At 47.6% G+C, this 13,167-nt stretch overlaps 1 protein-coding gene across 1 annotated transcript in view; it reads right to left on the minus strand.

The window, feature by feature from the left end:
• Positions 1–9,069, minus strand: part of BRINP1 (BMP/retinoic acid inducible neural specific 1) — a 173,682-nt gene extending 164,613 nt beyond the window's left edge. The window contains exon 1 of the mRNA XM_042913659.1: positions 8,997–9,069. The gene's annotated coding sequence lies outside the window, so the exon portion shown is untranslated. The remainder of the gene's footprint in view (positions 1–8,996) is intronic.
• Between the last annotated feature and the right edge of the window lie 4,098 nt (positions 9,070–13,167).

The following is a 13,167-nucleotide window of genomic DNA, read 5'->3' on the forward strand; positions in this document are numbered from 1 at the left end:
ATCACGTCCTCATTATAGCACAAAGAATATACAACATCCTTGGCACACACACTTTCCCCTCCAAGAACAGCTTGGTCATGGTGACATTTCGGCCACCTCTAAATATTGTGGGTGAAGATCCTTCCAGAATCCCCTCAAGTCCCATCCTGTGTTCTGCCTACATGTATAATCCCACCATCAGAAATAGGGGGCGAACGCAGGTGAATCCGTGGCTGAACCAGTAATGTTTTCAGGAATTCTTTGTAAGGCTTCAATGGACCCCGAATGATGCTGTCCTGTTAATGTGCATTTGGTTTTTTTTTAAATTTTTTTAACGTTTATTTATTTTTGAGACAGAGAGAGACAGAGCATGAATGCGGGAGGGTCAGAGAGAGAGGGAGACACAGAATCGGAAGCAGGCTCCAGGCTCTGAGCCATCAGCCCGGAGCCCGATGCGGGGCTCGAACTCATGGACCACGAGATCGTGACCTGAGTCAAAGTCGGACGCTTAACCGACTGAGCCACCCAGGCGCCCCAATATGCATTTGAAATAAAGTTCTTTAGGACCCCTCTCAGCCCTCCTTGCCTCGGCCGTCTCTGGCAATGGCATTTGATGAGGACAGCTTCATCTCAAAGAGTCTTGCCTCCCACATTTGTCTCAGCAGAAAAACCCTATTACCACCCCCTGCCAGGTAATCTATTTTTTTATCTTTCTCCTACATTCCTACATTTCTTTTTTTTTTAATTTATTTCTTTTTTATTTCTTTATTTCTTTTTTTTTTTTTTTGAGAGAGAAAGCGTGTGAGCAGTGGAGGGGCGGAGGGAGAGAGAGAGAGAGAGAGAGAGAGAGAGAGAGAGAGAATCCCCAGCAGGCTCCATGCCCAGCGCCAGACATGGGGCTTGATCTCATTACCCGTGAGATCATGACTTGAGCCCAAATCAAGGGTCAGATGGCTAACCCACCGAGCCACCCAGGCGCCCGTGATTTTCTTTTTTTAATGGCCTTTCTGCTTCATGCATATGTTTTTTTTAGAGTACGGGCCAAGACTCCTCACAGGTCCTCCGCCTCTCATGTGCCCATAGACTCAGAGCCTATCAAATCCCGTAAGAAATTTAGCTTATCTACTACCACGCAAACTGAATGAAACGTACTTGCTTAAGGCAGAGGTCTCTGTCTCAGCTCTCGGAATGTTCTTCCACGTTAACCTTTGGGTTTCTGTCCACCGCCCACCAGAATCTCCTCAACTTTTGGGGATTGCTAAGTCCCAGAACGGAGACGTGTGAACCGACCGCGCTTGGAAGCGATCACATATCCTAGATGTCTGCCCTTCGTCTACCTGAATCAGCTTGCAATCTGTAACTCGGCTGCTCCGCATTACCCCCAGGATCCATTATTTCTCATCGAGGTTCCCACAGGCTCATTTGCAGGACCTGTGAAAGGCTCGATGAATTATATCTCTGGGCCAGTATTGGGTTAACCCTTACAAAGGGTTCTAGCTGTTCGGATGAGCCATTTACTTGGAGCCCCGTCGTTTCGACCTTTGCATTTTACACAAAAACGATTTCATCTTGCCTTTGTTAATTGCCTTATGAATCTACCTCCTCACCGGAGGGGGGATACAGTCTCCTAGCTTCTCTCAAAGAGGCCCTGGCATCGTTGGATACATCTCCGCACCCGGTGAGAAAATCTCCACACACTGAGAACAAGATTTGTTCAGAATGATGTATTTTGTGTCTGCACCGGGTTTCTGTTCCCACGCGTGTCCTCCACTGGGTAGCAGACAGGCCCAGTAATTTAACCCTCTTAACTTTCTCAGACCCAGTCCTGTCCAATCTATTCTCCGCAAGGCCACCTGCAATCTCTGAAACATAGTTCCTTTGAGACACAAAGATCCCCTTCACCCTCATAGGAAAAAAAAAAAAAAAGAAATTAATTTCACATTTCCTCAGCCTCATTATCTTCTTAATTGTCTTCTTGGCCCCCCTCAGTAGCAAGGACTGTCTATGGATTTCTAGGCAGCCTTTTTAGGCCACTGTGTTCCAGGAGGACAGTGGGTTTCATGCTACCACTGAATCACTCTGATATTAAGAGTCACCATGGTGGTGTATCTATCCCATTCAGCCACCGTGGACTGAGTCACAGTCAGTGCTCTGAGGTATGACTTCTTTTTGATTTGCTCATTTTTGAGAAGATCTCTAAACATTATGATGAAGTACGGCCATCGTGTGTATCTCTCCGTGCTTGTGCAAGAACTTTGTCATGCGTTATTTCATTGAGCTGGGGGAAATCCCTCGGTGAGACAGGCCACTGTTTGGTCCTTTCCAACTGGCAGCAGGCAAGCCCAGAGAGGGGAAGATATGTCCTTAGGGTGCTCCAGAAACACAGCGATAGGAGCTGGGACCAGAATTGGGTGCCCTGAGCCCGTATGCTCTGACTGTATGAAATTGAAAATGAATGGAGATATAAAAAGAAGAGATATGGTCTCATCTCCATCCAGACATTTTAGTCACTGCCATCTTTCTCCTCCTCCCCCCCACCACAACCACCATCACAGGATCTAATCTTCACCTTCCCCAAACTCTCATAAAACTTCTGAAATGAGAGTTGTCGGTCTACCATGAACGATCATTATGGATCTGCAGATCTCCTCTGTTCGATTGCCAGCCCCTGCCAGGATTCATCACCATATCTACCAGGCCATTTTGTCCAAGGCCTTTCCCAGCCAAGATAGGCAATAAAGATTTGGTCATCCAAAATGACTCTGGCTTTCATTTGGTTTTACCAGACTTCATTTCAATTACCCTGTCTCTAGGTGTTCATTCTCTTCCTCTTTTTCTGTCTATTTCCCCCTCTCCAATTCTCCCCATCCCTTTAGAGCTGGGTATGTCCAGAGGGTGCAGCACCCAGGGCAGGACTACAAATGAAGAGCAGAACTTACTGAAATGATGGACTAAAAATGGACAACATGAGGGGCGCCTGGGTGGCTCAGTCGGTTAAGCTTCATACTGTTGATTTTGGCTCGGGTCATGATCTCAGGGTGATGAGATCGAGCCCCACATTGGGCTCTGCACTGAGCATGGGGCCTGCTTAGGATTCTCTCTTTCTCTCTCTCTCTCTCTCTCTCTCTCTCTCTCTCTCTCCCTCCCTCTCCTCCCTCTACCTCTCTCCTGTGCACACATGTGTATGTTTCTGCTTTCTCTCTCAAAGACAAAAAATGGACAGGATGGAAACCTGTCGAGGGTACTTGACGCTGAGTTTCTATCAGTCTCCACACTCTTCGCATCGCAGTTCTCAGGCCGCCCACTCCCCAAGCAGGGACATTTTGAGGGGGAGGGTATCTCTAGACTCTTTATTCCCGCATCTTTTAGAAGACCTTTTGATCTAGTCCCTAACTACCTCTCTTATTTCCATCTCATGACATTCTCCTTCTCGTTGGAAAGCTCCGGCCACACGATCACTTGGATCTGCTAAGCTTCCACGTGGTTAGTGACTTGATCTTTGCTGTGTCTGCCACATGGCTGGCTTCCCCTCGCTTAAAGCAGTCTAATGTCACGCCTTCGGAGAAGTCTCTCCCGACTACCCTATCTAAAGCCACACCATCCACATTCCTTTCTAGCCTCTTGCCCCACATTATTTGCATGACATTTACTACTCCGTGAAATGATTTTGCTCATCTCTTTGTTTACCATTTATTACCCATCTCTTCCCACTGGACTACGAGCTCCACAAAGAAAAGGGCCACGCTTGTGCTACATTACTCATGTCCGTAGCTGTGCCACTCAGTCCATTAGCTACTCATCACAAACAGCTACTGACATTAAAATTAAAATTAGATTAAATCAAAAACTCAGCCCATCAGTAACACTAGCCACATTTCGAGTGCTCAGCAGTCACATGTGCTTAGCGGCTACCATAATGCATAGCACAGAGAACATATCCATTACCTAAGAAAGTTCTACTTGATAGCACTGGTCTAGAGCAATGCTTGAGAAATAGCTGTCACCTAATAAATATTTGTTGAAAAAATGAAGGATTCAATGTCCCTTTTAATCCTCACTCAATTTTAGGTCACCCTCCCCCTTTTTGGGCTTCTAAACCCTGTAAGTGTGATCCACTAGAGAATGCCCAGAGAACAACATTGAGCTTGGTGTTGCAGGATCCAGGGCTGTGGAAACAGGCCCTTCTGGTCTGAAGAAGAATATCTGTGGTGACATGATGATGCTTCCACGATATGGGAAGAACTGAGATTAGAAGAGACTTATACTTGTGTCATATGATTTGAGAGACTTACGATAAAAGGCAGATTTAGGGTCACAGTGAGAACACATCCCAACAAAGCTCTCCAATACAACACAGGTTGGTTTGTGAGATAGTGACTTCACTGTTGCCAAAAGTGCTAAAAATGAGACTGAGCGGACATGTGTTATGAGTATTCCAAAAGGGATTCTTGATTCTTGAGTAAGGAGAAAGATCTGGTTATTCAGAAACCTTAGAACACTAAGATTCGTTGATCAAATGATTCCATGACTCCTTCATAACATCAATTTCAAAGGGTCAATACTATGCTCTCAGCTATACTGGAATCTGCTGAACAACCCAGTCCTGTTGGTCATCCACAACGGTTACCATTAACTCAGTGGTCCCCAAGAAAGAGTAGAGGTGCTGAAGCAAGAAGGAGTCAGGTTCCACTTCTGGCTGTGCTGGTCGTGTGACCTTGGGCAAGGGACCTAGGCAGCATGAGTTTCACCTTCTTCTTCCGTAAAAGGACTGTATCTGCCTCACTGGGTGGAAAGGAAGATTGAATGAGAAGAAAACTAAAGACCCTGGAACACAGTAGGGCAATGTTTATTCCAAGTAGGGCATAATTTCATCCATCTGTATCATCGATATCCCTATATTGATAGTATAGGTAGCATGATTTGAAACCATAATTGTATTGCTTTGTGAGAACATGAAACGATTATCAGAAAGAGAAAGAATAAGAGAGAGAGAGAGAGAGAGAGAGAGAGAGAGAGAGAAGGATGACAGCTATAACTGAGCCTAGCCTCAAATGCCATAGCAAACATTTACAGAGCCACTACTATGTGTCAGTCCCTGGAGATAAAAGAAAATATTCCTACTAAGACCCTGTTGAAGAGACATATATCCGCAGAGTTACAAAACAGGGCAAACAGGGATAGAAGCTAAAATAGAGTTTCAGGCAAAATTATATGAATGAACAGGGGAGAAAGATTTATTCCAAAATAAGATTTTGGGAAGACTTCTTGGCAGGGTCGTTTGAGCTGGATGTTAAAAAGTGGAGGCTGAAGCTGAGGGATGGAGGAGAGAAACATAAAGGTGCTCCTTGCAGATGGGGTTCGCATGGAAAACATGAGGGGGGATTATCTGGAGAACGACATTTGAAAATCTGTCCTCTTCACACGACCCCCATCTTGTCTTTAATATGATTACCAGAAGTCCAGCGGCCAATTTATTAATCTTTGGATTTTAGCAAGGGGAACGCAGGGAGAGAAGGGCGGGTTAGGTCTAACCTTAGTGGCCTATTCGGGTGATAAGTACTCATAAGGAATTGGGAGGGGGCAAGCTAGAGGGTGTCAAACAGAAAATGTCTCTTCACACAACCAAAGGCCCTTCCAGAAAAACGGAAGACTTTGTGGTCAACAGCATAAACTCTTGCAAGCACGAAGACATTTTATTTGGACTGACCAGGGGAGAAGGTTTTTTAAAGTCCCCACCTGTACCATTTCGAATGTATGCATTGCAGCCTGAGCTGGGCCATGGAAACTCAACGGGGGCCCAACAGCTGATTTGGAATCTCTGAGCCAGTTCTCCTCGGTTGAAATGGAGTCACAGCTCCCCCTTCTGGGAGCTAAAGTGCCATCCAGCCTCGGAAAAGCCTGTGTGGAAAGGCTCTATTGCAGATGGGCCTGAAACCCCCATGTTTTTCTCAGTGCTCGCCTGCACCCCAAAATGAGCATCTAGGACTCTGGGAGCACTTTTGCGTGGGCTTGGCTCTGACTTCTCAAGAGCCTATCCTTCACAGGGATTTACATTTCCCCTTCTCTGGGATGATGAGTCCCAAGTCTTTGTGTGGGTGATGCCTTTATACAGGGGAACACAATTCGGTGCGGAGGTTGAAATTCCCTTTTGGGGACTATAGCAAGGAGGAAAGGTTTCTAAATCTGCATGTGCACATGTGTGTATGAGTGCACGTACACACATGTGCTTGGACATGTTCCTGTGACTGCAGTATGCATAACTGTATAGGGCAAGATTCTCATTAATATAAAGAAATTAATTTGCCTGAAGTATTTGCATTGGTAGATGGGTATACACTTAACTCTGGAAGGCCAAGAATTCCTTAATAAAGAACTCAGGTACAGTCCGATGCTCTGTTGGATTCTGTCCACCAGTCATAGTCAGTATTGGGTCCCTGCCTGTGTGTAATTCTCTGAAGCCACCGGAGAAGGAATGGATGGTGTGTGTGTGTGTGTGTGTGTGTGTGTGTGTGTATCTGACTATCTGTCTCTCTGTCTAGTGGGGAGAGTGACTGAGGCATTGGATCCTTTCTCTCCGGGGTCATGTTTATAGATGGAGCACCTCTGAAATGAGAAGTTTGAAGGCGGGAGACAGTGATTGTCTTGGGTGGGAGCACAGTGGCCGGTTGGGACTGGGGAACAATACATAGTCCCCAGGCAGTATGGTGAAGTGGAAAGGACATCGATCTGGGTGTCAGGCAGACACCCGTCATAGGTTCTAGCCCTGGGCATACCACGAACTTGCTAGAGAATGCTGTGGAATTCTCATCCCCTCTCCGGGCCACAAGTCCTGCCTGTCTGCTCTTTAATATTCCTTCCAGCTTTAATTGTCGCTGAATTGAAAAAGAAATAAAACGAGAGTGGATCCTAGCACAGGGTGTCCTCCTCTGACTTTACATCCCCACACAAAATGAACCAGGGGGCCCTGCTCTGACATGAGTTTCCTGAAGCAGATTCCTTGTGGCCCCATGAGGGCTGCAGCCTGAGGTACAAGTGCCTGCAGGCAGCACGGTCACCCACCCGCCAGGGCAGGTCCTTGCAAACACATGTTTGCTTTTATCTTGCCTCAGAAGCTACATGCGCGTGCACATATGCACATACACACACACACACACACACACACACACACACCCCATCTCATGTTTAAAACACAATTATATTTCTACTTATCTTTTCCCCAAAAGGTCTTTTCAGTGGCTCCTTGCCAGCTGGGGTAGACGAGGGGCCGTCCCAGCATCTCAGCCCTTGTGCTCCACTAGCCTCCATGCCTGGCGGCAGAACGGCTGCCTCTTACCTTGGGAAAGTAACAGCTGCCGAGTCTGGAAGCCATGCTAACAGCAGTAAAACTCAGCATTTGTGCTGAGTAGGGCAAGCCTTTAAGAGGCAGCCGGGAATCAAATCAATGGCTGGCCCCAGAGTCCAAACCCAGCAGGACCTAGCCAGGGTGGCCAGGGGACTTACCAAGAGAGCCTCCTGGGAGGTGGAGGAAAGAGGAAAGAGAGACCTGACCCAAACTGTCTTCCTTACTGACATTCTCCCCACCACCGCCACCGCCCCCCCCCCCCCCCCCCCCCGTGCCCTTGGCAGTATTTTGGAGCCTAGCAAGAGATGTGAGGTGCAAATCGATAGCAGTTTAAGTCAATTACGGCCACATTCTGCCATGAATTCCCCACCCACAACCATTCCCACATTGTGGATCTCCCTCAGCACTGAAACACACACACGCACACACACACGCACACACACGCACACACATGCACACACAATCTCTCTGCTCTCCCATCTTCCTCCTAACTCCAGTGGAGCCATAAGGAGGCACAGTTTATGAAGAGATTCTCTTGGGGCTTCCCAAGCCTTTCTGAAATGGGGAAGGGAAGGAGGGATCTCTTAGGGAAGTGCCCCATCCATCTCCTTCCACGTTACCCACAGCTGCCCCCATATGAAATTTTCCCTGTGATCCTGTGTAACTATGATGGATGAGCAGGTCTCTGAGGACTCTCCTCCTTTCCCTTTAGGGGGATACATGCAAACTTGCTCAGATCATCCCCAAAAGCACCAGTACCAGGAGGCGCTGTCCTGCTGTTATGATTACACATGGAGAGGCATGGTAGACTCTATCCCAGACTTGCCAAGCCCCAGATAAGGAGCCCACCGCTGACTTCTCTCTCTGACACCCACTACCCAGTGACTCCAAATTCCCATCAGAATCCTGGAGCCTGCCCAGTGTGGAATTTAAAGTGACAGCATGTCATTGCCTCAGGGTTTGGCCATTTCTCTTTCATATTAAACGCTGAGTCCAAGTCCACCAGGTCTCCAACATTTGGAGGAATTTTCCTTCCAGGGTATCAATATTGGGGTAAATAAGGTGCTGTCCTTATCCCTGGAATGCTCCCCAAAACCCAAGCCCAGAGCGCCAAGAAGAAGTCCACAGCGGGTCTCCCGATGGCTACGTGATCCTATAGTAAGGATCCCATTCCATGTAAGCTGGAAAGACCTAATTAAAAAGACACACAAGTGCACACATACAAACACATACGTACAAACATGCACACACACATCGCGCCTTAAGTAGGTTATAGGACCTCTCTTTACCTCCTCCCCGACACACACACACACACACACACACACACACACAGAGCACAGCACAGCACAAACACGCATCAAACGCAAACGACGCTGCACACGCAAACACACACTAGCACCACATCAAGTTCCCACCACGGCACACACGTCGGGAGCGCGCGGGGAGCACACACACCACTTACTAAAACCCGCATTTAACCCCTTGCGCCCCAGAAAGCAGAGCCCTCCCCCTCCAAGGAACCTGCGAGGACTTGGAGGCGGCTAGGCGGCCGACGGAAGAGACGAAGGGTGACGAGAGGGGGAGGGGAGGGGCGGGCGGGGGCGCCCCGAATGCGGTCCGGGGCCGTCTCCAAGGGCAGCGGGGCTGGCGGGCGCTGCGCCCGGCGCCGCCTTACCTGGAGTCAATGTCCGTCTTTGGCGGAGAGCTGCGGGAGGACGCTTTTTATTCGGCTCGGTGGGAAGTTGGGAGAGCCCTGCGTCCAGCTCGCATACCGGGAACGGCGCGGGGACTGCAGGCGTGGGGGTACCTGGCTCCTAGCAGCCTGGCTCATACTCAGCCGTAAAGTCCCCTCCGCTGGTCCCGAGGACAGGCATGAATCCCGGCTCCGGAAGGCGGTCACTACTCCCTCAGCCTCCCGGCTCTCTCGCTCTCGGTTTGCTCTCTGGCTCGCTCCCTCGCTCCCTCGCTCGCTCGCTCGCTCGTTCGCCTGCGCTTTCCTCCTCCCCCCTCCCCGCGCCAGATCAGTTCACAGCCGTGGGGACCGGGAGCGAGGCGGCCAGCGAATGGAGAGGGAAGTCCAAGTGCGCCGCGGTCTCCGGGCGGGGAGCAGTGGAGGCCGGGCTACGCGGGAGGAGGGACTTACCCGGCGACGGGCGAAAATGAATGGGGGAGCGGCTGCCGGGGGCGGGGAGGGAGGAGCCTAGAGCCAGGGTTTATTCTGAGGAGTGTTTTGTACATCTTTAGGCGGAGGAGGAGAAGGGAGAGGAGGAGAGAAAAAAGGCCTTCTCCGAGGGAGGGGCGGCCTGGGTGGGCTGAGGCTGAGCCACTGGGGAGTCTAGTGGGTCTGGGGATAGGGTGGCGTGTCTCCGTGTATGAGCGCCCAAAGGGACTTTGTGATGTGTGTGTGTGTGTGTGTGTGTGTGTGCGCAAACCCTGCGTCGTGGTGTTTCTAAGCGTGTCTGTAGCTGTGTGCGTCGCGAGTTATACGAGTTTTTCCGGATATGCGGGTGCTAGTGCGTCTGTGTGTATCTATTCGAGTGTGGTTTTGTCTGGGGAGGTGAGTGTGTGGGTCCGTGTGTATCCGTGTGCCTCTGTATGCGTGTTTAAGACTGTTTATTTCTCTGTATGTGTAGGCATGAGCCCCACAGAACCTCCCAGAATTAAGCAAGTGCTTCTCGGAGCAAGAAGCTGATAGGACGCAAAGTTCTCTAGATACAACCAGAGAAGGTATGGGGGCGAAGGCATTAATACAGAGACCCAAAGACTCCGAATTTAGCCTGAGGTGCAGGCTGGGGTTGCTGACGTGGGGCCTCTCCCTGAAGCAGCAAAGAAGGCCGGTACACGATCTAAATTCTCACGCAGCGCATATTCTCTATGTTTGTTTACTTTGCTTCTTTTTATTTTTTTTTTAATTAAAAAATATCAGCAATGGAGATTGCTAGTTCCTGGAAGCTTAGGCAAGGATAGGTAGCGTCAGTGACGCTACCAGATGGAGGGGCAAAGAGTAATAAGGAAAAGGTGATGAAAAATTTAAAGGAAACTATATTGGGTAAAAGTGTCAGCTCCCGCAGGTTAGAATCCTGTCTATGATCCTGGCCAAATCAGTTACCTCTTAAACCTTAATTTCCCATCTGTGTATTCGAATAATATAACTGCCTATCCAGCATGGTTGGTGTAAGATTTAAATGAGTTAATTTATGTGAAAAACACTTAGAATACTCCCTGACACCTTGTGAGTGCCTAAAGCATGCTCTCTGTGATTATTATTGTTATTGTTATCATGTTAGGATTATTCAAAGAGTGTTAGGAAAGAGACATGATAACTAGGGAGGTCCAGAAGGGTCTAGGAGCTCGAGAATTAGAAGTCTTGAAACAAAATGGAAGAGAAATTCTGGAGTGAGGAATTGAGAACTTGAGAAGAAATATTTAATTGGCAAAGGGGGAAAGAAAAAGAGAGGAGGAGAGAGTGCCCTAATCAGAATGAGCTCCAGCCTCAACAGTGCAGGACTGAAAAGAGGGGGCACAGAAGAGGGGAGCGGTAGCCTGTCCAAATCTCCTCTCCGCGGTGTCTCCTCCTCCACGCTAATTCAAAGGACACGCATTCAGCACCACGGACAGCTCTCCAGCCACTGACCAAGGGAGCGCTGTCTCTGTACCTGGTGGAAGGAAACTTGTTCTGCTTGAACAATTTTTTCCTTCCCTAGGCTTGTGGCCCAGGTTCAGATCCTGGGCAGTGTTTCCCAAGACAGTTCTGTCTTTGATTCGAACCACAAAGAAAAACACTTGCAACACACACTGCATTTGCCGTCCATTTCAGTGTGAAGCTTCAGGTGGCTCTCTATCTCCTATCCCTTCCTGCTTCATTCTTTTGTTTCTTCTCCCTCTCTCTCTCTCTCTCCCTCTCTCCCCCCATCCCTTCTTTTATTCTTTCTTCCCTTTCCCTCTGTTTTTCCATCATTCTTCAGCTCAGATATGCCTCCTTGAGTGAGAGTAGGCAACAGCAGCCCTTCTGGGAATGCAGTTCTGAAATCAGTCTGAAACAACCTCGTTAGGCAGCTTCAGAGGACAACCGAAGAACAGACTGATTCCTCGTAGCTATTCTCTTCTAATCAATCTCCCAAGATGGGTTGTGGTCCAGATGCCTTAGAAAGAGGGGATGTAACACTCTGGGACATTTTCCCATCTTCCTCTCCTCCACTTCACATAGTTAATATTTCCCTCAGGGAGCACAGATCTCTCCCCAGATCCAACCACTGTCAGACAGGGAGAAAGAGAAGATTTTTTTTCTTCTTCTTCTTCTTTTTTTTTTTTTTTTTAACTTTTCCATGCACAAGGCATTTCATTTGGGTCTTCCATAAATTATCTTGTATAACTCACAAAATGCTATGAGGTATGAGCTAGGTAATATGACCCCATTTTTACGTCATAGGAAATTGGAGCTTGGAAAATGTGAGTAGCATGCCAAGGTATAGCTAGCGAGTCAGTGATGGAGTCAGGAATTCCACACCGAGATCTAAGTCCAAACTCTTCACCTTGTCCTCTGGAAATAATGCGGGAAGCCTTGGGGTGATTGGAAGAGCTCAGAATTTAATGGGGTGACCACAACAAAGCCTTAACTTCACCACAACAAAGCATCAACTTAAATGGCTGAGACCATTGCATTTTCTCTACCAATGGAGTATTTATCAATTCTTGTCCCTGGAGGAGGAGGCGAAGCCTTTTCAGGGGCAGATTTAAAACTCACCCGAGCCTTATGATTTCTGAGTTTTGACTAAAACTCCAACCTTTCCAGGTCTTAGTTCATTTGCATTTGGCTATGTTTAGCTTCCCTGTTTCTATGAAGAAAGGCTAAAAGGGCCATTTAAAAAAAGTCTCCAAAGACTCCTTGGCCATCAGAAAAGTTCTCAGTGCAAGGCATTCCTAATGACTTATGGAGAAAGCAATCGGAACCATATGGATAACATTTCTACAGAAATACACACGGGTGGGAAAAGGTTTAGAGGCCAAAAATATATTTCTTTTTTTTCTTCTTTGCCAAAGAAAGAACATTTAAGGCAGCTTGAGATATGTGAGAAATGTCTTGTTCTTTCTTTGGGGTGGGTGTTGGTGAGCAGCTGTTTGCTATTTCCACTAAATTTACCAAGGGCTTGCATGGGGAAGAGGTGCCAAAGGATTAGGGTAGACTTAAGAAAGAACTTCCTGTCTGTAGATCTTGGTTGCTACTAGAATGAAACCATTTTCCAAGGACATTTAATGTGACAATGTGATGGTTCCTTTTTAGTCTTCCCAGCATGGTGATTTGATAAGCAATGGATCATATTTTTAGAGTTGCAGACCCTTTTTAGAACCTCACATCGCCATGGGCCCTCTCTCTCTTATGAAAAGTATACTTACAAAAATGCCCACAAAATTTGTCATTGAATTTCCTAGAATCTCTTCTCACCATTCTCTTTTAAAGATGTCTACACCTGGACCCCAGCTTTAGAACCTCTCAAGTAGATAAATGTTCTGGTCTCCAGCCTGACCTTAGATCTCATAGGTTGTTGCTTCATTTAGGTTTGAGCTGAAGAAATTGGAAAGGGGAAACCAAAAAGTAGGTAAACAACCTTTTCCAGGAATAGACGAGAAATATAGATAAATGTTCCATGATGAAATGGAGGTTCCACTTCCCCCTCCTTAAATAAAGATAAGATTTAAACCTATTTGTGCAGGACTCGGAGCCACCTGCCGCTGCCTCAAAAGCTTAAGTTTACTACTTCTGTCAAATCTCAAAGGAGTTAAAATCCCTTAATCTGGGGTGCTTTGGGTTCAGAACTGACTGAACAACTCCAGAAAGAAGCCCACGT

The sequence above is a fragment of the Panthera leo genome, chromosome D4 (assembly GCF_018350215.1).
Source record: "Panthera leo isolate Ple1 chromosome D4, P.leo_Ple1_pat1.1, whole genome shotgun sequence".
In the NCBI taxonomy this organism is placed as follows: Eukaryota; Metazoa; Chordata; class Mammalia; order Carnivora; family Felidae; genus Panthera; species Panthera leo.